A 22,571-nucleotide genomic window follows, 5' to 3' on the forward strand; every position below is an offset into this window, starting at 1 on the left:
CCAGTGATCAGAGAGGCCAGAAGAGGGCGTTGGATTGCTGCTTTAGCACACTCTGCCTTAGTCCCTTGAGAAAGTTTCTCTCACTGATCATGGAGCAAGGCAAATCAGCTAGCAAGTCCTAAATTCCAACGTGCTGGAGTTATAGGCACCCAGCTTTTTTATTTATTTATTTTTTAACAAGAATACTGGGAGGCACCTGCGGCTCAGCTCTTTGTGCTTGCACACAAAACATTCTTATCCTCCAAACCATCTCCCAAGACTTTGGGATGAGAATTATGGAACACGGTGTAGCAGCTAGAGAATGTGCTGGGAGGTTAGATTAATGCGTGCATAACCCGCTTGACGGGTTTACAGCTCTCTAACTTGATACTGCACACCAGCAACGTGCTCCCGACCAGTGCCATCATGGGCTGTCTGCTGGCTTCGCAGTGGGCCACCGCAGGTGTTTTGAGTAGACAATGCATCGATGGGGCTGTCCTGCACACGGTAGGGTGGTTACTGACTGCATATTCACTGTCAGAGTGACAGCAGCTCCCTGCCCTCTTTCCCCCAGTTGTGACAGACCAAAACATCTCCCATCGTGGTGGAGTGCCCCTTGGTTGAAATTCTCTGTTACATCTAGGAAACGAATCTTGGCCTCTGATTTTCAAAGCAAATGAAAGCTTGGAGGCATGGCCGGCAGTCCCAGTGGCAACTCTCTGGCCCTCATCATTTTCTTGGCCCATGCACAAATGCCTTAAAGGATTCTGGACTTGTTAAGATGTATAATTTCACCCATTATTGAGTGTCTTGGATGTATGCAGTGGTCTTGAAATAGAAATATTCCTACTCTTGAAAAAAAGCAGGGGTTGAAACATTCTTCAGATGGAGAAGTATACACAGAATCCCCAAGAACACAATGTTCACAGCGCTGGTCTCCCTGCGCACCAGATAGAGTTATAATTTCACACACCAAGGTAATTCGTCACATTAAAACACTCATGGGTTTTGGTTTATTTAAGCCTCGGCGGTGAACACAGCCCATTTCTAAATATTATGGGTTTTGACGAACCACTGACGGCTGGTGCACTGAAGACAAGATAAAAATCGTCAGGGTTTAATCTCAGCTTTCTCGGGAGTGTGTGTTTATGCGGTGAGTCAGCTTGGTAGCCCTGTAACCGGCTGAAGGTCGCTCATCTGCACAGGATTTAAACACTCAAACTCGCTGGAGAAAAATGACCAGCAGATTAGAGTGTGGCTGCCCCAGCCTTAACTAAAGAAGGGAACAAAGAATCCATCTTTAAACGAATTCAAAACTGCAGCAGCCCTGTCTTTTGCCACATGAATTATCTGAGTGACTGAGGCTGGCTCCAGTGTCAAGCTGACTACGTTGCCTTAATGTATTTATTTAACCCAGACTGCTGCAGAGAAGGCAAACCCACCTCAGCACGTGAAGGGCTGCCACAAAGAGAACATTCAAGCCAATCCCCGGGCAGCAAACCATCAGGAACTCTGGGAAGCCGATGGCGTTGTGGGGCCAGCACAATGCTCTGTTTCATTCCTGCTTCTAGTAAGACACACTCAGTCGCATGGCAAACTGCTGCTCCCTGGACCGGCCAGGGTGGCAGATCTGGGGAGAACCCCGATGGCAGGCAGACCCTGCGAGTGTGAGACTTCAGCAGCTTCACAGTTCCACAATGAGGCTAGGTGTGCAGAGACACGGCTTCTGCATAAAAGAATCCAGGAGCCAATTATTCCCGCTATGAATCCATGCAGCATAGAAGCCCAGTCTGCCTGCAGGTGTCAGATGATGGCCAATCTCACTCCACATGAGGGTGTCTTTGTCCTCTAATTATGATGGCTCTACAGGTGACACATCCACAGAGCAGAGTGTGAATTAGGGTAAGCATAGACGATGACACCCAGTTTACTTTTTTGTCACGATTAGTAGATTTGACGTTTAGAAAGCAGGCCAATGGCTTTGGATGAACACAGGAGCTCAGCTACCAGGAGAGATAGTTTTGTCTTTTCCTCAAATCCAACTGAGATACCCCTCCCCAATTCGATCTTTTGATTAGGAATCGTCCCAATGCAAGCAATATAGTGGCACAGCCCTGGTGATATGTTGGTGAGCCTTCCAGTGCAAATGACAGGGGTAAATAATTTTTAAAATTGCATTTATGTACCAGGCACTAGGGTTTTTTTTTTCTGCATTACCTATTCAGTCTTCAAAGCTGTGAGTAAGACCATCCCCACATTAGAGAAGAAGAAACTGATCCCCCAAGTCACAGAGGCCACCAGCTGAAATGTGAACCCAGGTGGTTGGGTGTAGCATCCACATTTCTGGACACCACTGGATATAGCAAGCACAACTGATCAAGCAACTGCTATGGCCATAAAGGCAGAGAGGGACCTGAGGGCTGTTTTGGGCACAGTGGTGATCATCCGGTACAAGGACGAGCTTCAAGGTCTTTGTCCCATTTGGTTTATGTCTGCACCGGTCTTGGCTCTCTCATTTTTCCTTTGAGATGGCAGTCTCCTTCATCCTCAAGCAAGGGCATCCTCATTCAGCTGCAGCTGAACACAGACCCAGTGGCAGGGAGCCTCTTCCTGGCTCTCCCATCTGCAATCTCCTTCTTCCTTTGGAGGATTGAAGCACTTAGTGTCCCAGTAATACATGCCTCCCTGTCTCTATGTCTCTTTCTGTGTGAGCCTGAGTATAAGTTTGCTCATGTGATAATCCCTTCAGCCAAAAGGATGTAAGCCTAGGAGACCCATGCATACTGAAGAGCATCTCCATACTTCTGCCTCCACTACCTGAACTCCGTTGGGTCACCAGAGCATTCCAGAGTAGTATGCTGAAGACAGATGAACCTGGAGGACAGAACCAATATGCCCCATTGGTTCCTGCAACAGCCAGGTGACCTCCTCACCAAGACCCGGCTGGATCACCAACCTACAGACCCATGAACTGGAGTAAGGCCCCGTAAGCCTCTGCAGTTTGATATGACCTGTGTTAAGGCTGGTCAGAGAAAAATTGATGAGGTATCCAGTACAGGGGCGGGTGGGGGGTGTGTGTGTGCATTGTCCTCAAGTGGGGGGGAGGGGCACTCTTCCTAGACCCTGAAAAGCACTCTTAGGAGATAACATCGGTTATAACTGTGGTTCAAGATGGCCTCAAACTGTCATCACTCTACTGCCTCAGCCTTTGGGTACTGGATTATAGGCCTTAACCACTATGCCCCAATTAATGTTTCATTTTAGGGATCTTGTGGGCTCCCCTGTTTTACTGCCTGGGATTCCTTGTGCAATAAGCCATGTGAGTTTCTCTTAGCTCTAAAAGGCATAAAACTTCTGATTTTCTGTATGCTTCTCTTTATGAATGTACATTCATTAACTGATTGTGTTTCTTTTTGCTTTGATTTCAAGAAGTTTAAGGTCAACATTACAGACTAAAATAAGCAAATTAATTTTTTTGAACTTTGCAAAATCCTGGTTTGTTAACTTTTCTTTCTTCCTTGTGCCCAGTTCTCTTGGTGTGGACAGTTTCTCAATCTCTTGCTCATATCTATGTTTATTAAACAGTCTTAAGTTCATGTCAGGATGAGTAGTGACAATAAAAATGAAATTAATAAAACGAAGCATCTCTTTCATGTCAAGAGAACAGCAGCTGTTTGGGATGATGTCAGAAGGCACAGTGGCTATGCCTTTGTCATCCTGAGAGTGGTGGTTTTTACATTAAATTGGCTGTTGAAAAACAATATCTCCTGCTAGAAGGAACGAGCATGAAGTTACAGTGAGATTAGCTATGGTCCACAAAGCTGCCCATCCAATCATGGTGAACAAGGGAAGCCTGCCATGCACTGGCATAGCAGGACCAATTACACAACTGTCGTAGGGAAAAATGGCCCACTTAACACAGATGTGTCCCTCGGCCAGCATTTCCTAGAATTTACCGAATTTCATGTATCAGGATGAATGCCTCTGGGGACTGGGAAGATGGATCAGTTGGTAAAATGCTTGCTGCACAAGCATGAGGACCTGTGTTCAACCCCTAGCACCCACATAAAAGCCAAAAATAAGAGTGCATGCCTGTAATCCCAGCATCAGGGGAGGCTGAGATAGGAGGAGCCCTGGGTTTGCTGCTGGTTAACCAGTCCCCAAATCAGTGAACTTCAGCTTCAGTGAGAGATCCTGTTGCAAAAAAAAATAAGATGGGAAGCTGCCAAGCAAGACATCTGACATCCACTGGACTGCACACACACACACACACACTCACACACAAATGCACACACACACCACACACGCACGCACATGTACACACACATGCACACATACACAAACGCACACACACATATGCACACACACCACACACACATGTATGCACGCATGAATTAAAATGTGTGCTAGTTTAAATTTCGAAAGTGAAATGGATTTATTTAACCTTTCACTTCTGGCAATTTATAGCTACACTGTAGATGTACTAAATGATATGTGTATAAAGTTATTTACTGCAGCTTTGTTGGCAATGAAACAAACATTTGGAAATAACGAAAAATGGCCCTCAGCAGGCGTCAGATAAGCCATGGTGCAATACATGTAATGGCCATTTAAAAGCAAAGAGGGTTTCCATGCACAAGCATGAAAGGTCTTTAGGGTATAGCATTAAGGACGTGAACAAAGAAGGCATACAGCAACGTGTAAAATGTCACACCTTCTGAAGGGGGCAGTGGGCTGGAGACACACATGCGTTCTTGGGTGTGTACAGAACACCCCTGGAAGTAGACGCAAGGAGGCTGGAAATAGCTGCGCATTCCAGAGTTGAAAGCCAGGAGCAATGTACTTTTTATTTTAAACTCTTTGGTGATTTTTAAACTCTGTGTGATCACTGTATAAAATCTAGTTTAAAATGAGAAAGAATTAAGTGAATTCTTACTGGCTTATTGTATCTAGAAACTGATCACAGTTGTTTGTAAGTATGAAGGAAGAAATTGAATCAAACTCCTTTAAGCAATCAAAGCTCCTCAAGGTAATTGTACCCTTTATTAAACTATAGTTTGTTGATCTGGAAGGATTCATCAATACCCGTGTAGCATGTCTGTGGCTTCACAAACCTGGCTTTGGATAGCATACCCGCCATGCTGTTAGATACTACATCAGTCCAGTGAGATCAGTATTTACTGAGGGCATTCTATCAGTCAGGTCTTTTGTCAGGAGCTGGAAAGGAAAATACTAAGGCTCCTCTGTTCTTGAAGTCAACACATAGTAGAATAACACACGGTGATGAGTTCCAGTGTCCCTGGAGGACAAGAGATGCTGGAGCCATCTCTGTGACTGTAGCATCCAGCACACACATCGTAGAAGCTTAAGAGCGTTGGTGGGCAACACGGATAGGTAAACAGTATTTCACTGGATATGTTCCAGATGGAAAACTGTAGGGCGAGAGAGAACGAGGAAGTGGCAAATCGGGTTATGAGGAGGAGTCATTCGAATCCACAGTATCATGGGTGTTCAGAGGAAGGGTTATTTTTATGTACAGGAACTATATTTAAAGATAAGGTAGATGATTATTAACTTGATAATTTTCTATTTTTCAAGAAAAGTTTTTTAGCATAAACTCTAGGACCAGAAGGGCCTAATTTACAAACTAATCGTGGGGAATCATTGGTTTATTGAAAACACGAGATGGAATCAGTGAACGCCCACATACTGAATAATACATGTACCAAGTTTAAGCCAGGGGGCAGAGACTGCCTGGTGTAAATCATAGAACTATGTGAGACTGTTAATATTGTTTGGAAAGTCTCACCACTGGCCTATACATTATTTACTTTCTTCTTTTTGTAATGATGTAAGTTCAAATATGGGTATGATTCTTGTGTCTTCCGAACTTCAGGGTCAATAGCAGTCTTTGGCACAGAGACCCAGAATATTGTTGGTGGACTGAATACACCATCCACTGATGGGGTTTGAAAAGCTCAGTTCCTGCATGGGTTTTGTCAACACATAGTAGTGGAGAACTAAGAGAGATGATGGGGACTTTCACCAGTTGAAATGGATGGGAAAAGATTTTATGTAGAAAATGAGGGTTGGGGGATGGCACTCAGGAGGTAGATTGCTCGCCTCGTATTCTCAAAGTTCTGGGGTCAATACCAAGAATGCCGTAAATTGGACATGGTGGCATACATTTGTAATCCCAACACTTGGGAGATGGAGACGGCAGGGAGAGTCAGAAGTTCAAAGTCATCCTCAGCTACATAATGAGTTTGAGACCTTGTCTCAAACAAACAAACAAACAAAAAACAGTCAAAAGTATATCAAAGAAAGGAAAAGGTATAAACACACGTCTGAATCGATAATTTTAGGGTTATTTAAACAAAGGCACTATGGCCTTTTGAAAAGAATCTAGTACTCTTATGGAGGAGGTATTGATGTGGGATGTCCTGTAAACTCCAAGTATGTGCTGCTTTTATTGGCTGATGAATAAAACTGCTTTGGCCTGTGGCAGGGCAGAATACAGCAAATCGGGAAATCCTAGCAAAGATAAAGGGAAAAGGAAGGCAGAGTCAGGAGGTGCCAGCAGCAGCTGGGGAATCAAGATGTGAGGTAACAAACTGAAAGTCTTGTGGTGAAATATAAAATAATAGGAATGGGTTCATTTAAGTTGTAAGAGCTAGTTAATAATAAGCCTGACCAATTGGCTGAACAGTTGTAATTAATATTAAGCCTCTGGAATTGGTGGGTGGAAGAAAAACCTCCAGTTACAATATATGTTTTTCACATCATTTATTTTTATTTTATGTGTTTGTGTGTTTTGACTGCATACATATATTTGCACCATGTGTGTGCCATGGAGGACAGAAAAGACTGTCAGATTCCCTGTAACTAGTGTTAGTCACCATGTGGGTGCTTGGAACCAAACCCAGGTTTTCTGCAAGTGCAGAGAGTGCTCTTAATAGTTGAGCCATCTTTCAAGATGACTCTCCTTCCCTCCCCCAAAGTTAGTGAGAGCACAATAAAAGGGGAAAAAAGCCTAGAAGATGCAACTAAAGCTTCATGATTTTTCCCTAACCCCGAGTCCTCATCCCAACATTCTTCCTTTTCCTCCTTGCTTTCCCTCACTGGCCCCTGAGGCAGGCAGCTGCAGGTACCAACAGGACAAGTCGCTCACTTATGGCTTGCTGGGGAGGAGAGTGCCTGGAACAGGAAGGGAGATATTGAGAAGTCAGCTTTAACCAGAAGTTTCCTGGTTAGTTTAAAGTGTTTCACTGACTGAGCTATCGAGACATTATTCACACTTACACTCCATGAGGGTGTAAATAAGGAGACAAGGGGCCCTTCCTGGGTTTTCTGGGGGAGCAAAAGGATGAGTGTGTGCCCAGTATGCAATGGAGAGAGGGAACACCAGGGCCTCTTTGGAGGCTGTGGTGTGACTGTTTCCCTGGATACAGTAGTTTCAGATCTTCCTCCCAAAGCATGAACAGCCTTTATGGCATGTTCTTTAAAAGCATTTGTTCAGCACACACACACAAATAACAATACTAACAACAAAAAATGTTGCCACAGCTGGCGCCATGGGACTCCACTGACAGGAAGTGACTTGTTCTTTTCTTCTCCAAATTTGAAGAATGGAAAAACCAGCCCCCTTCTTCTTGAAGATTTATAAACAGATGTGGCTCTCACAGCACATCCACAGCTGGCTGACCAAGAGCCAGGCTCTGTGTGGCTCAGGAGGAGCCGCTTGTCTGATGAAACCCACCCCATCTCCTCCAAGGCAGAAACGCAATTGGTTTCCTGCCTGTGGCCACCACTTCACAGTGGGGTTTAAAGCTATTTACTCTTGAGCAGCTGCTTCCTGACCTCACACTTGCATGAAAATGGAAAATCACAAAGTAACGGTTAGCATTTCACCTTGGATAAATTTGCACTTATCCACAGAGTGAGACGGGAGAAGTAGGCCCAGCGCTGACTGTCCCTGGTGGTCAGCGCTGCTGAAGCCAAGACCCAGGCCAGTTAAAAGGTGCTTTGTGGCAGGAACTAGGGAGTTTTGTTTGTTTGTTTGTTTTTGTTTCTGCCTTTGAATGATTTTGCCAAAATCTGAGAGAGGATCCTTAAAACGTTCTAGAAGGCTTCTGTGGAGTAGTTATGGTTAGGCTTATCAGGTCACTGAGACTGCTTAATAAATCAGAGATGAAACTGGCATCAGCCTAAATTTTGGCAAGATCGGTTTGACAGCGACCGAAAGTGCGGGGAGGAAACACAGTAGCCTTGGCAAGTTTAGTTTCCAATTTCCCGTTTTATCACATAGAATTCCATGGATCTGGACCAATTCACTAACAAGGCAGAACCTTAATTTCCTCGTGGTGAAAATAACAGTAATGACATCCACGTTAGAGATGATAGCTTCCTTAGAGAGTTGAGGTGCTGAGGGAATGAATACCAGGGTGCCTCACAGCCTGTTGTGCTGCCTTCTACCTGGCTTCCTGCTGGGATCATAGACTATTCACGTATTAGCAAATGGGCTTGAAATCCCCTCCATGGTCCCAGCCCAGAGTAACTGGATCATTTCACTGTCAGATGGAGCTTGTTGAATCTGCACTCCCCAAGGCTCCACTTCCCAGGAAACCCCCACCTCGTTTCTCTCCCCTTTGTGCACACCAATGGTCTATCTCTTGGCACCTGAGCCATGCCTGAGAGGCAGGTGTGTCTGCTTAATATCCAGCCTTTTTATCGCCAGTCTCGGTGACACGGTGGGTTCGGTTGGCCGTGATTTTAGAGGAGTCAGGGGCTGTCACTGGTCCAAGAATACGGTTTCACAACAGCTATAAAATGAAGACTTTGTTTAGCCCAGAGATGTTGAGTCGGGGTGAAGACATCCAGCTGTGAACAGGACGCTCAGCTTTTCAGCAAGTTGACGAGTGTCCTGGTGTACCAGTCATCTGTCCTCCTGGGAAGGTCATGAATGACATCGTGGAGATGTACTTGAATTACACAGAAATGATGCCCCATCTTCTGATGCCTACTTTGGGGTTGCCCTCCTGATGCAACCCCTAACAGCGACTCAGAAACTCAGACAATCCACAGTCTTGGAAGTTTAGAAAGGGCTTTTTATGAAATTCTTTCTTCTGCAGCATGCTTCAAAGTGCTAACTGAAGGGTATTAACAAGAAACCTGTAGTTCCCACATGCTGTCTGGCTCCATCTGCCCTCAACACAGGAGACAGTCCTCCTGACTGTCTTTGTTCCTTTGGCATAGCGATAATACCCTGACAACAGGACTCATAGGAGTGAAAGCTTATCTTGTCTCCTGGTTTCAGAAACTTCCGTCCATCCCAGTAGTGAAGCAATGGCTGAGCAGCCCCTTTCATGGAAGAAGGAGCATGGGCAGAGATCATTCATGTGCAATCCACAGGAGGCAGAGAGAAGCCAGGCTCTAACCTTGAAAAGTCCACAACTAGTGGACCGACCACTGCCAGCAGGTTCCACCTTCTACAGGCATCGAGTGTTCAACACATGTCCTGTGGACACTTCTGTTTGGGATAGAATAGGACATGCCTCCTCATTTTAGGGACAAAGGGAACTTTTCCTTTATTGTCACTCAGTATTTCTCATCAGAGAATTACTTCTTTTCTTGGTATTAGTCAATTGGGTTGGGATGACTCTAGAAATAGAGAGACTTACACCAATCAGCATGTAGTATTTAGTTCCCCCTCCTCGGGAATTCTAATTGGCTAATAAAAGGCCACATGATTCAAACAAGCCAATGAGATTTTTCCTTTAAACATTCTAGGAAAACACCTTTGCCTTCAAAACAGGAATGGTGTCACTGAGACGGCTAGAGGAACGTGTGTGTGTGTGTGTGTGTGTGTGTGTGTGTGTGTGTGTAGACAAGAGAGAGAGAATCTAAGTTTGTGTGCTGTTTCAGTTAGGTTTCTGTTGCTGTATAAAAAAGAACTGGGAGAGGGAAAGGGTTTATTACATCTTATAGTTCCCAGGTCACATCCATTTCTGAGGGAAGTCAGGGCAGGAGCTCGAGCAGGAACAGAAGCAGGAACCATGGAGGAAAGCTGCATTCTGACTTTTTTCTCCATGACTTTATCATCTTGTTTTCTTACACAGCTCAGGACCACAGGTCCAGGGATGGTACCACCCATAGTGGGCTGGGTTTTCCTAATCAGTTATTAATTAAGAAAATGAACCCACAGACATGTTCCCAGGCCACGCTGACGGGAAGCCGTTTTTCAAATTGAAGCTACTTCTTCCCAGGTGACTAGCTTGTGTCAAGCTGACATACTAACCAGCACACACTAACCAACACACACACAAACCTTCTCCCAAGTCCTCGAATGTGAACGTGCATCGGATCCACCCTAATCGTCTGGAGGTCCACTTGAAAGGCACACCTCTAGTATGAACAATAGATTCTGGTCTACAGATTGGGGGTGAGCCCGATAGTATATATTTTTAGCAAGGTCTCAGGAGCTGGTAGCCTTAGTTGATCTAGAGGTAACACCGGGAGGACGATTCCCTAGCAGGGTAAGCTCCCGATCAATGAATGGGATTTCTGGAAGAAAGAATTCATATCCTTTTCAGCCCTTCAAGATGACTATACCATGTATTTGCTATATTATTCTAGTAGAGAATGAATGCAATTAGTTTCAAGTACTATGAAACTGGTACGGATCTGATCTGTGTGTGAAGCAGAGTGACATTATGCCACAGGAATGACCTCAGGACATCTGAAGATGTCAGAGGGAATAGACACACTTGCTAAAGAAAACTCAGTGATTCCAAGTGGTGGTGGTGGCATATGCTTCCAATCCTAGCACTCGGGAGGCAGAGGCAGGTGGATTTCTGAGTTCAAAGCCAGCCTAGTCTACATAGTGAGTGCCAGGACAGCCAGGGCTACAGAGAAACACTGTCTCAAAAACAAACAAACAAAAACAAAAAAACAGCTCAATGAAACTAAAGATAAATCTGGGGAAGCAAGCATAGACGCTCCTTTCAAGTAGAGAAACAGGCGTTCTTGCCAAATGCCTATTTTGTTAAAAACAACAATAATGGATTGCACACCAAAATGTTTGTTTTGCAGCTAAAGTCATCCTTCAGAGAGAGTTTATAGCTTCAAATGCTCTCACTACTCAACAAAAAGACTGTGAAATTAAAGATATTAATCATAAGACTCAAGAACTTAGGGAAAGGGAATCAGACCTAAAGCAGAAAGAAATAAGAAACACGAAGTGTACGATGGAATTTAAACTCAGAAGCTGAAAAGCAGTAGAATCGGTCAATTCACAAACTGTGAAAACAGACAAAGGGAAGCTATTTCCAACCTTAGTCACAGATGAAAGGGGAATGGGAAAATGTGAACAGCCAGAATTGGTAATAAATAAATAATAACATAATCCCAGATGCTTGGGGAAGTTTTCAAATTACGAAAGGAAGCCTTGTAAAACATGATTACACATTTTACATTTTGCATGATAAAGATAATTATTCTAGAACAGGTAATTTCTTATAGCAAGAAAAGAAAGAAAAATGAAGAGAGGAAAACTGCCTCCTCTGGAAATGAGCAGGCCCGATTCTCACAAAGTCAAACCATTGAGCAATATGCGACCCTAGAATTACCGAACCTGTTTCAGTTTCAAGACAGAATGGATGCTGTTGCTGATACTTATGAAGCCAGAAATGCATGGCTACAAGACCAACTAAAATTCTACAAAACAAAGCCAGAAACCTACAGAGCCCATCTTATTTTCAGGTCCTAATCAAACTATTAGTAAGTAGAGTCCTCCAGTCCTAGTAGGTCATTACCATCATGACCGTAGCACATCCACCCAGAAGCCAAATCAACAGGTGTACGGGATGGAAAGCAGCAAGTAAAATCACCATTATTTACAGATAAAATGATTACATAGCAAAAGACCCAAGACAATCAACTGAGAAAACTGAAAAAAAAAATACACGAGACACTGGTAATTGGATCTCAAAGTTAAATATATAAAGAAGTAATAACATTGTTCATGCTAATTAAATCAGTTAGAAAACATAAAAAATTCCACAAATGATAATACTTTATAGCTAATAATGCATAAGGCATATGCTATATAAAGAAACCCACAGGGTTCTACTGGTGGATAATGAAAGACATTTGACAAAAATGTGTGACATTACCTTTTACACACTGTGTCTTTTCCCCCTTTTATTGAAAATAGATTTTTTTTTCCACACATAGTATATCCTGATTACAGTTTTCCCTCTCTCTACTCCTCCAAGTTCCTCTCTACCTCCCTCCCATCAAGATCCACCCCCTTTCTACCTCTCATTAGAAAACAAACAGGCTTCTAAAGGAATATGATATGATGAGATAAAAGTTGACACATCGTAATGGGACACAGGAAGCCGAAGGAAAAGAGCCCCAGAAAAGCCATAACAAACAGATGGACTCAGTAACTCACTCATTTGCACACTCAGGAATCACATAAAAACATTAAACTGGAAGCCACAATACATACACAAAGAACCTATAGGATAAAAAAAGAGAGACTATATATAAATAAGAATAAAATAAAAACAAAGATTAAAAATAAAAAAATAAGATAAAATTTGAGAGAAAACAAAGGTAAAGCCCTGACATGACATTATGAGACAAGTGACCTCTAAAAATGCTGTTGAGTTCATCTTCTGTGGGCCATCTCCTGCTGGGCATGCTGTCTACCCTCCAGAGTAGTTTGCTTCCTCAGTGAGACCCCTTGAAGGAAACTAAATGTTTGTTTGCAAGCGTCTATTAGTTGGAAATCGCCTCTTGTTTAGGGATGGGGGCATGCGTCCACTTCTTCCAGCTCTAGAACCCCATCTGGTGAAGAACCATGTAGACCTGTGCATGCCACCTCAGTCTCTGTGAACACTGCCTTAGATGTATGAAATATGGGAAAGGTGAGGTTTTGAGCTATATGACTTGAGTATAATTTTCTTCAGAGTAAATTGAAGCTAAATTTTGCTCTTCTTGGTATCAAAGGCTGGTTTAGGTTAGGGAGATAATTTGATGAACTGGGTGAATTTGGAGAAAAGTTAACCAATGCTTGGCTGTATTGGTTTCTAATTATGATATTAATGTTGGCTGGAGGGAGGAAAAAGGGAGGAAAAGGGGAGAGACAAAAGATGAACTATAGAGAGACAGAGACAGAGAGAGAGAGAGACTGTCCTGTAAAAGAGCAAGTATGGTGACTTATAAGAGTAAGAACGAGGCCAACAAGATGACTCAGTAGGTAGGAGACACTTAATACAAGACTGATAACTGAGTTCTAGCCTTGGAATCCCTATGGTAGAAGGAAAGAACTAACTTCCTCAGTGCCCTCTGACCTCCATCCTCCAACGAACAAACAAATAAATAAATGCAAAAATGTAAGTATATCCAGTATTAGTTTAAACCCATTTGTTATGCTGTGTCATTGTGTAACCCACTATTGTAGCCTTCAAGACTTTGGTTGTTGTGGTGGTGATGATGGTGGTGGTCATGGCAGTGGTGGTGATGGTGGTGGTGGTCATGGCAGTGGTGGTGATGGTGGTGGTGGTCATGGCAGTGGTGGTGATGACGGTGGTGGTGGTCATGGCAGTGGTGGTGATGACGGTGGTGGTGGTCATGGCAGTGGTGGTTGTGGTAGCGGTGGTGGTGATGGTGGTGGTGGTTATGGCAGTGGTGGTGGTGGTAGCGGTGGTGGTGATGATGGTGGTGGTCATGGCAGTGGTGGTGATGGTGGTGGTAGCGGTGGTGGTGATGGTGGTGGTGGTTATGGCAGTGGTGGTGATGACAGTGGTGGTGGTGGTGGTGGTGGTAGTGGTGGTGGTGGTCATAACAGCACTGTCTCCCCAAACAATGCACTAGTCACTTAATGTTTTGAAATCAAATCAGTTCCATTCTCCCCTCTCTCCCTCAAGCAGACAAGGCACTAAGGCAGAGATCAGAACTTAATTTCACCAAGTGCACAAATACAGAGAGTAGACTCGGACCGTTGACCCAGATATGTCCTGGCTCCCACGCATAACTGGACCTTGATGCTTCCCATTTATTGAACTCCTGGTCTCCAGCTGGGGACAGTGAGAAGATCAGATTGATTTCCAACGGGGTCTTGGAGACAGATGTGCAGGGGTCAGGGTCAAATTGGAGACCCACTATCCCAGGGAAGCAGAATATGAAAGTGACTAAGGGAAAATAAACTCAGCCTCCCCGATGGCTGTGAAAACCCGGAGTGCCCAGGAAGTGTGCTGGGACTTCTCTCAGGTATGACTAGAGCAGAGACCATTTTATTGTATTTTAAAATAAATAACCTCTTCCACTGACTGGATAACTTAGATTCACCCCAGAAGTTGAACTATGACTTGTCCTTATTAAAATGCCAACATTCCCTACATGTGTCTAGAAAGTGCAAGCACACTCAGATTCTAGTGAAATATTTTCTTAACTTATTCAACTTATTTCAAAATACATTTTGTGGAATACAAATGTACACAAATTTCCAGGAAAGAACAAAAACAGATATCAAGGACAGCTCAGCCCAGAAGACACATGGAGTGACTGGCTTAAAGCAGTGTGTGTGGTGTTTTGAGAAAACAGCCAAATATTTGGGGAAAAAATATCTAAATTCCTCTCTCTGTATACCACCAAACAAAATTTCATATGAAATAAAGAGATTTGTATATAAAAATAACCCCAAAAATACTAGAAGAAATTATAAACAAATAATATGGGTGACAAAGGCCCTTCTAAGCTTGACATAGCCTCCACCTTACCCATTTCAAAAGAAAGAAGAGAAAGGATAAACCTGATATTCTATGTTTTGGGATGAGATAAGATGGGTAGATGGTCATTTGCAGCTATCCCCAGCTCAATCCCAAGTCTCATGACACAGACACTATAAAATCATAAGGAACTGTAGCTGCTTGAACAATAACCACAGAGAGTGACCACCCATTGGGCTCTTAAAATAACCCAAATGGATCAGATTGGTATAGGGCAATGGGGAAACGCAGAGAACCTAGGCCTGTCTACTTGCAGGAGAAGCGGAGTTGAGGGTGATAGGAATCCAGGAGCCAAGGGGGTGCAGAGCAGAGGTGTGCTTTGGGGCTGCTGTATGTGTGCCTTGCACTGAGGGTCTGCTTGCAAGCACTTACATCCAAATGAAAGGAAAATATGAATACAGTGGTCCAGAGAAGCAAAACAGTATGGGCTTAATTAGAGATGGGGAGCTGAACACCCGTGTTTTCTTGCTCTTCTTTCCAACAGCTCTCTAAAATGATTGTAACCATCGCGTGTGTTTTTCTTAGCCATCAGTCTTTAAGTTCAAGCATGAGGGGTACGGAATGACTGTAGCACAGACTGAATGATCACTAGAAGAACTTCCGACTGATTTCACAAAGATAGTGCAATGTTCTCCAGGTCCCTAGCTTTCGTGAGCTGTCACCCATTCTGAGGTGCACTTTGGTGACGTGGCTGTCTTTGAGTCATTTCTGCTCTCCTAAGTAACCCCTCACCTATATTCCTGTAATTAATGGCAATAAAACCAATGGCACACCGAGCTGGACTTTGGTGGTATCTGTGCTTTGGTCTGTTACGGACGCCATATCTGGGGTGAGTAGATGTGTGTAAGGTGTCTCCCCAGGAAAAGTTTTAGCACACAATACATGCTCAGTCAGGGAGAGTTACATTTCCCTAGCTGAATGTCAAAGCATGGTCAATTAATTGATCATACACAGGACTATGGGAGAAAGAACCCCATCCTCCAGGCAGGAGATTGAAGATCCTTGTTTATGGGCAGGGACCAAGATAAAAGACCGTAGCATCCTGCAAGAAGCCTATAATTTTCAGACCTTAAGTAGATTGAATTTCCAATCCACCTTTTTGAGTATTTGAAAAAACATAATTCTTTGACAATTTCATACATGCTTGTATTACTCCTCGTTGCTGTGAGGAAGCACCTGATAAAAGGCACTGCAGGGAGAACTGGTTCACTTGGCTCACAGTTCCTGGGGTACGGTCCATCGTGATGAGCAAGTGATGCTGACAGAAGCTTGTGGGCAGCCCACCAGGTTGCATCAACAGGCAGGAAGCAAAGATCACTGAGAGCTGGTACTCAGCTGGCTTCCTCCACGTTATGATGTCTAGGACTCAAGCTCAGGGAATGTGGATATCCACATTTAGGTGAGTCTTCCCACCTCAGTCAGTCCAGGAAATCCCTTACAGGCACGTCCAGAAGCTTGTCTTCTAGGTGATTGCATGTTTTCTTGAGTATCATGTTAATTGCCAGCACATTTATAATGAATTCTGGACAGTTTCTTATTCTCGGAACACTGACCCATCTACCAAACGCTGACCTCAGTGTTCCCATATACCCCTGACTTGGAGACCTGACCATGGAGCCAAGGAGTGCTGGTTTCTCCTGGAGAGGAGATGCCAGCTCTGGGCAGGGGCCTTCCTTCCTTTCCCTCCATACAACTCTATCTTGGTAGCAGCAGCAGCAGCAACTGCAGAATCTACATGCTGAGATTCTATCTTGGTCTCTCTCTGCCTCAGAAGCAAGGCTGACGCTGGCCATGCCTTTGGCCAGTGCTATATTGTGGGGAGCTTTCAGCCCCTTCCCACACTCCTGCTGGGCATCTTGCTGAACCCCAGGACAGGTGCAGCAGGAGGTACCCAGACTAGCAATATAGCATGGTGACTGTCACAGAAACCTTGGAACCAGGCTTACTTCTATCCAAATCCCAATATTGTTCCTCGGAAGTCACTAGTCCTTAAGCAAGTTGTTCAAACTCTTGAGCCTCTATAAAATTTGGGGAAGTAATAAAGATCATCACACAGAAGGATAAATGTGACATTTTTATGATATTGACCATAAGACATGCTAATGTCAAGGCACAATGAATGGTTTCTTAAAGTGATCATAAGCCATGGAATTAAATCAAAATCACCATTTGTGTGTGTGTGAGAGAGAGACAGAGACACAGAGATACACAGAGATAAAGACACAGAGAAAGACTTTTCGATTGGCCTTCTCTGATGACTAATAATTTCAGGAATTTTCTGTATTTATTAGTTATTTGCATACATTCTGCAAACTGTACCAGCATTAGATTGTTTGTCTTTTAATTTCTGAAGTATAAGAGTTGTTTATATATTTTAGACATAAGTTCTGCATTAGAGATTAATAGTGAATATATTCTTCTAGGGCAAATCTAGTATTTTCACTTTTAACTGAACATTTTCAAAGAGTCAAAGTCTTTTTTCTTTTTCAAAGATTTTGCTAGAAATTGAGTGTGTTGGTCTGCTTACTATTACTATTTAAAAAGTACTTGAGGCTGGGCAATTTTTACAGGCTAGTTCACACAGCTCCTGGTTCTGGAGGCTGGGAAGTCTGTGAGCAGGGTATTAGACTAAGCTCAGCCCCTGGGAAGATCTCGTACAGCATGGCATGGAGGAGGCCCTTGCAAGACCAGACAGAGCCAGCATCAGCATGCCAGCTCAGCTCTCCCCTCCTCATAGTACAAAGCCACTGACGCCACCATGAAAGCCCTGTCCTCAAGATCTCATCTAAACCAAATTACCTCCCCCAGGACCCACCTCAGAACACTAGCAACAAATGAAGTGGGTGACTAAACTCCCAACACCCGAAGTCTTAGGAGGTAATCTGCCTACAGCACTGGGTAATCTTTTTTTTCTAATTGCTTTCTGTGTATGAGCTCATCCAATCCTCACAACTCTCTGTGATAAATAAATTAATATATTGTGAATAAGGAAGCTCAGCCTCTGGGGGATCTATCCATTTCCAAAATTATTTAAGTACGAAGCAAGGGAGCTAGGATTCCAGCCAGGGCGTCCTGAGTTAGCATCATCTTCGTTCATTGTACATACCCTCTCAGCGTCGGGAAGAGTTCTTTCAAATTTTAAAAGCATGGAGAACCTGCTGGTCTCCTCCAAGCTATGGGATATCACTGATACACACTGGAAGCCCAGGAAGTAAATAGCACATTATTAAAGATGTCTGCCATTTCTTCCTTTTGTGTAGACTATCCTTCTGCTTTCTTTACTGTATATTTATTTACTCACTTGTTTTAATTAGCATACAAAGTATTGGATTCCACTGTAGTATTTTCTAACAAGATTTGTTTTTCTTGATTTTCTTTCCCTGCTCTTTCTCTATCGCCTACACTCCCACATCCTTCTACCCCTAGCTGCCACCTTCCCACATTCATCTCACCTGTGTTCTCTTCCTCCACTCTTCTGCCTCAAAACCCACTTCTCCTCATTGTCCCCTTTCTAGTTTACAGGTATGGCTGTCTGTCTGCCTGTCTGTTTCTCTATGTTGATATAGATATATAGACTAGGATGTATATATGAAAGGGAACACACAATATTTGTTTTTCTGAGTCTGGATCACCTTGCCAAATGTCTACTTTTTACCCTTTTCTGTTTTAGGCTTTTGGTGTCCTGCCTGAGAGCCATTCTTTCTCATTGTCTCTGTGCCTATATCTGCACTGTCTTAATTACTGTAGCTAAATAGGAAGTTTAAAAATAGTATCACTAATATTCTCAAAGATACAAGGAGGTACCGAGTCCATGCATAAGAAAGAAAGAAACTAAAAAGGAATATTTAGAGAATGAAAAGAACTTTCATTAGTCACATACATACATGCACATTCAGACATACACACATATACACACATGCATGTACATACACACACAATGCATGCATGTACATGCAGACACACATATACACACATGCATGCACATGCAGTCACGTGTGTACACATATAAATGCATATGCACACGTGTACACATATAAATGCATATGCACACGTGTACACATATAAATGCATATGCACATGTAATGGGAGCTGCGGGCTGTGTTCCTGCCGCCCCAGCTCCTGGTCGCCTGGCTAGCTTATGCCCCGAAATAACAACACACAAACTGTATTCTTTTAAACACTGCCTGGCCCATTTTTATTCATGTGTGTAGCACCTTGAGGTATGCTTACCGGGAAGATTCTAGCCTACGTCCATCCTGGGTCGGAGCTTCATGGCATCTGCCCTGGAGAGTAGAGGCATGGAGTCTAAGCTCACTTCCTCTTCCTCCCAGCATTCTGTTCTGTTTACTCCACCCACCTATGTTCTAACCTATGCAGGCCAAGCAGTTTCTTTATTATTTAACCAATGACCTTCCTCCATCATTTCCCCTTTTTCTGTTTAAACAAAAAAGGAAGGCTTTAACTTTAACATAGCAAAATTACATATAACAAAACAGTTATCAAGTAAGAATTACAGTTACAATATTTACATCTATTTTATCTTTATCATAACTAAGTAAAACTATAACTATCTATCTATTCTTCAACTCCATCAAAGACTCTAGAAGGATATAATATTTCCCAAGTTAATGAGAAGTAAGCAACTTACAAAATTCTAGAAATCACAGAGACATCTTGCTGCCTGGACAGTCACCCAAAGTTTCTCTGTACCGTTGGGGCATCCATCTTCAGCCTACAGACCCATAGAATCCAGCAGACTTTTCCATGAAGCAAGAAATTTCAACACTCCACTGTGGATGAGGAAGGGGCTCATAAGATCCCACCCCTCCCTGAGAAACTCTAGAAGTTAATCGTTGCAGGGGGTCATAGAGTCATTTTATTTTAGTGATAAAATAAAATGGTAAGTTGTTCATGCTCCGGTAAGTAGCCTCTCTTCCATGCTCCTACAGTGGTCCTAATGAAACTCAGGGGTCATAAGAGACTACACAGGAAAGTAGGAGGGGCCTTGTTGGGAAGAAGAGGTTGTTAAGAGTGGAAGGGGGATGGAAAGGGGTGAATATGATCATAATATGTTGTGTAAATATGTGAAATCTTTGTAAACTAAAATATGAAGAGTTTCCAACTGAAGTGAGAAGATCCTGGTAGGTAGCATCTAACCGTGGGTACAGTTTGCTTTTCAGATCACCTCATCCCTATCACCAGAGGCATAGTATAGAAAGAGCATCAATAGGCCAGGTGTAAACTACAGCCTGTAACCACACAAGAGTAGCATATGAAGAAAACCCACACCATGGAAGAGAAACCGCAAACTCCATAGCAAACACATAAACTGTAAAAAAAAAAAAAAAAAGTGTTAAAACCTCAGCAAACTGAATTAATGGGACAAACATAAGACATTGAAACTGTGACCTTCCAAGGATTAAGAGAGGATAGCACGTCTATAAAACAAGAGCATGCTGCTATAATGAAATGATTGGGCCTCTTGGGAGTGGAACCAGGATGACCACAATTTAAAGGTTCAATTTAATCTTAAAACAGATCTAGTAAAGGATCAAACTGAACAGCATCTCTTCTTTTCATCTAGAATAGAGTTCAAAGAACAAAAGGCATGAGAAGAAAAATAATCCTAGGGATAGATTCCAAGGTCTCAGCCTCATTCTAATTAAAGATCCATAAAAGAGAAGACAAAGAAACCAGGGGAGGGGTGATCACACGTTAAATTCCCCAGCGCTCAAGATAGACATTGACCTGATCGAAAGAGTCCTCTGAGTCCTGCCCACGATGTGGCTTTTCTGAAGATTAAAAAGTAGTAAAAGAGACTCAGGCTCTTGAGCTGGCCCTACACTTACCCCATGTCTCCATCTGTATCTATTACACACACTGGCACCATTTATGAGTCTCCTTGCCCAGCAACTATCTCCTGGCCCTCCTATCATTCCCTCCTGTATTGCTTCCTGCCTTCCTGTGTGGAACAATGGATGGCCACCACTTGCCACTTGTGGCTTTGCCTTTCTAGTTACCACTGCGGAAGGAACAGTCCACAGATCATCTGCTGTCTTCTCTAGTCTGAGGCATGAGCACACATGACTTTTAGGGGAGCTGTGTGACTGACTGGTGTCCTCATTCTGATATACCTCACAGGAAGTTATCAGCACCCATCTAGTGACTTAATAGGACCACTACTAAGAGCCCACATGTGTGGACTGTGAAAAGCAAGGTGATGTGGGCTGTGTCTATAAACAGATTTCTATGTCCAATCCATATGTGTAGACAGAAGTTTCTGTCCCTCCCAGTCCCCTAACCATTCAGTCCCAAATAAGCACACAGAAGCTTATATTAATTATAAACTGGCCAATTAGCTCAGTCTCTTAGAACTCAGATTAACCCATACTTCTTGTCTGTGTTTAGCCACGTGGCTCTCAGTGAGGCATTCTCATCTTCCTCTGTGTCTGGCTGGTGACTCACTCTGACTTTTCTCTTCCCAGAATTCTCCTAGTCTGGTTTCCCCACCTGTACTTCCTGCCTGGCTACTGGCCAGTCAGCATTTTATTAAACCAATATGAGTAACTTACAGTGTATAAGAGCATCATCCCACAGCATATATAGAAAATAGCTAATGTAGAGACCAAATCATTGTTTATTATAATGAAGATATATATTTTTTCTAGCAGAAAGGAGGTCACAAAAATAGTCAATTCAGCGATCATAATATTTTAATTTCATTTTGTGTGTATATGTGTGAGTAGTGTGCGCATATGTATATCTTTGTGACTGTGACCACTCTGCTGCTGTCCTCCAGGATTTACCTTGTAAAGCTTCACATCTACCCACCATCTCATTGCCTTGCATTCCATATTCCAGCCTCGCTGGTATATTTATTCCTGGTCCTGACCCTACCTGTGTGTGCTGATCCCTAAGACTGGAGCATCCTCCTTGATCCTGTTTCTGGATGTGGCTGTCCCTGATCCTTTCCGGTGGCTTGGTGCTTCTGCAACACCAGCCACCTCACAGATGAGGCACAACCCTGCTTTCCAGCTGGTATCCGCTTGCCCCTGGAACTGGAGCAACTTAAAGCCAATGGCCACCTCATCCTTTCCTGTATCCAGTGCTGCTATAGATGTAGCTCAACAAATAATCTCAATTTTTCTTATTTCAGGTAGGCTTTAATTAAAAAATTCACAGATGCCTCTTTTCTAATATCACTAATCTCTCGGTTTCTCTAATTTCTTACCATCGGAGCAAAGAGAACTATCATCTCATTACCCTTTGTCTCATTTTAGATTTTTTATTATTACATTTTACTTTTTATCCAATGCTATCACCTGTGTAGGAACATGGAAATCATTAAAGAATATGAAACTAGGCTGAAAGAATGTTCAATTATGTATTTAACTCGTTTCTGTTTCTCTTATGAATATATTCCAATTTTTATGGCTGTTACTGATCTCAGATTTCAATTTTCTGTTGGAATTCTAATACACTCACTTTTTGAAGAAGTCACGCGTAGAGTCACACAGCTCAAGGCTCATGGAATTTGGGGGTCGCCTTATTTATCATCTTCCTTTGCAAAGAAACTGGGGGAGACGGACAAATATTTGCCAGGATTGCATTGGGACAGATCTGGACCTGGACTTCACAGTGTTGTGCTCCAGGTTTTATTAATCTTTTAAATAACGATGTCAGGGAGTTGTTTTCTCATTTTTTGTATTTATTGATTTTTACATCATTTTTATTACTTATTTTCTTCTTCATACTTTAGTTTCAATTCTCTCTCTTTTTCTCTGATTTCCTAGA

This window comes from Chionomys nivalis, chromosome 8 (assembly GCF_950005125.1).
Source record: "Chionomys nivalis chromosome 8, mChiNiv1.1, whole genome shotgun sequence".
Taxonomy (NCBI): domain Eukaryota; kingdom Metazoa; phylum Chordata; class Mammalia; order Rodentia; family Cricetidae; genus Chionomys; species Chionomys nivalis.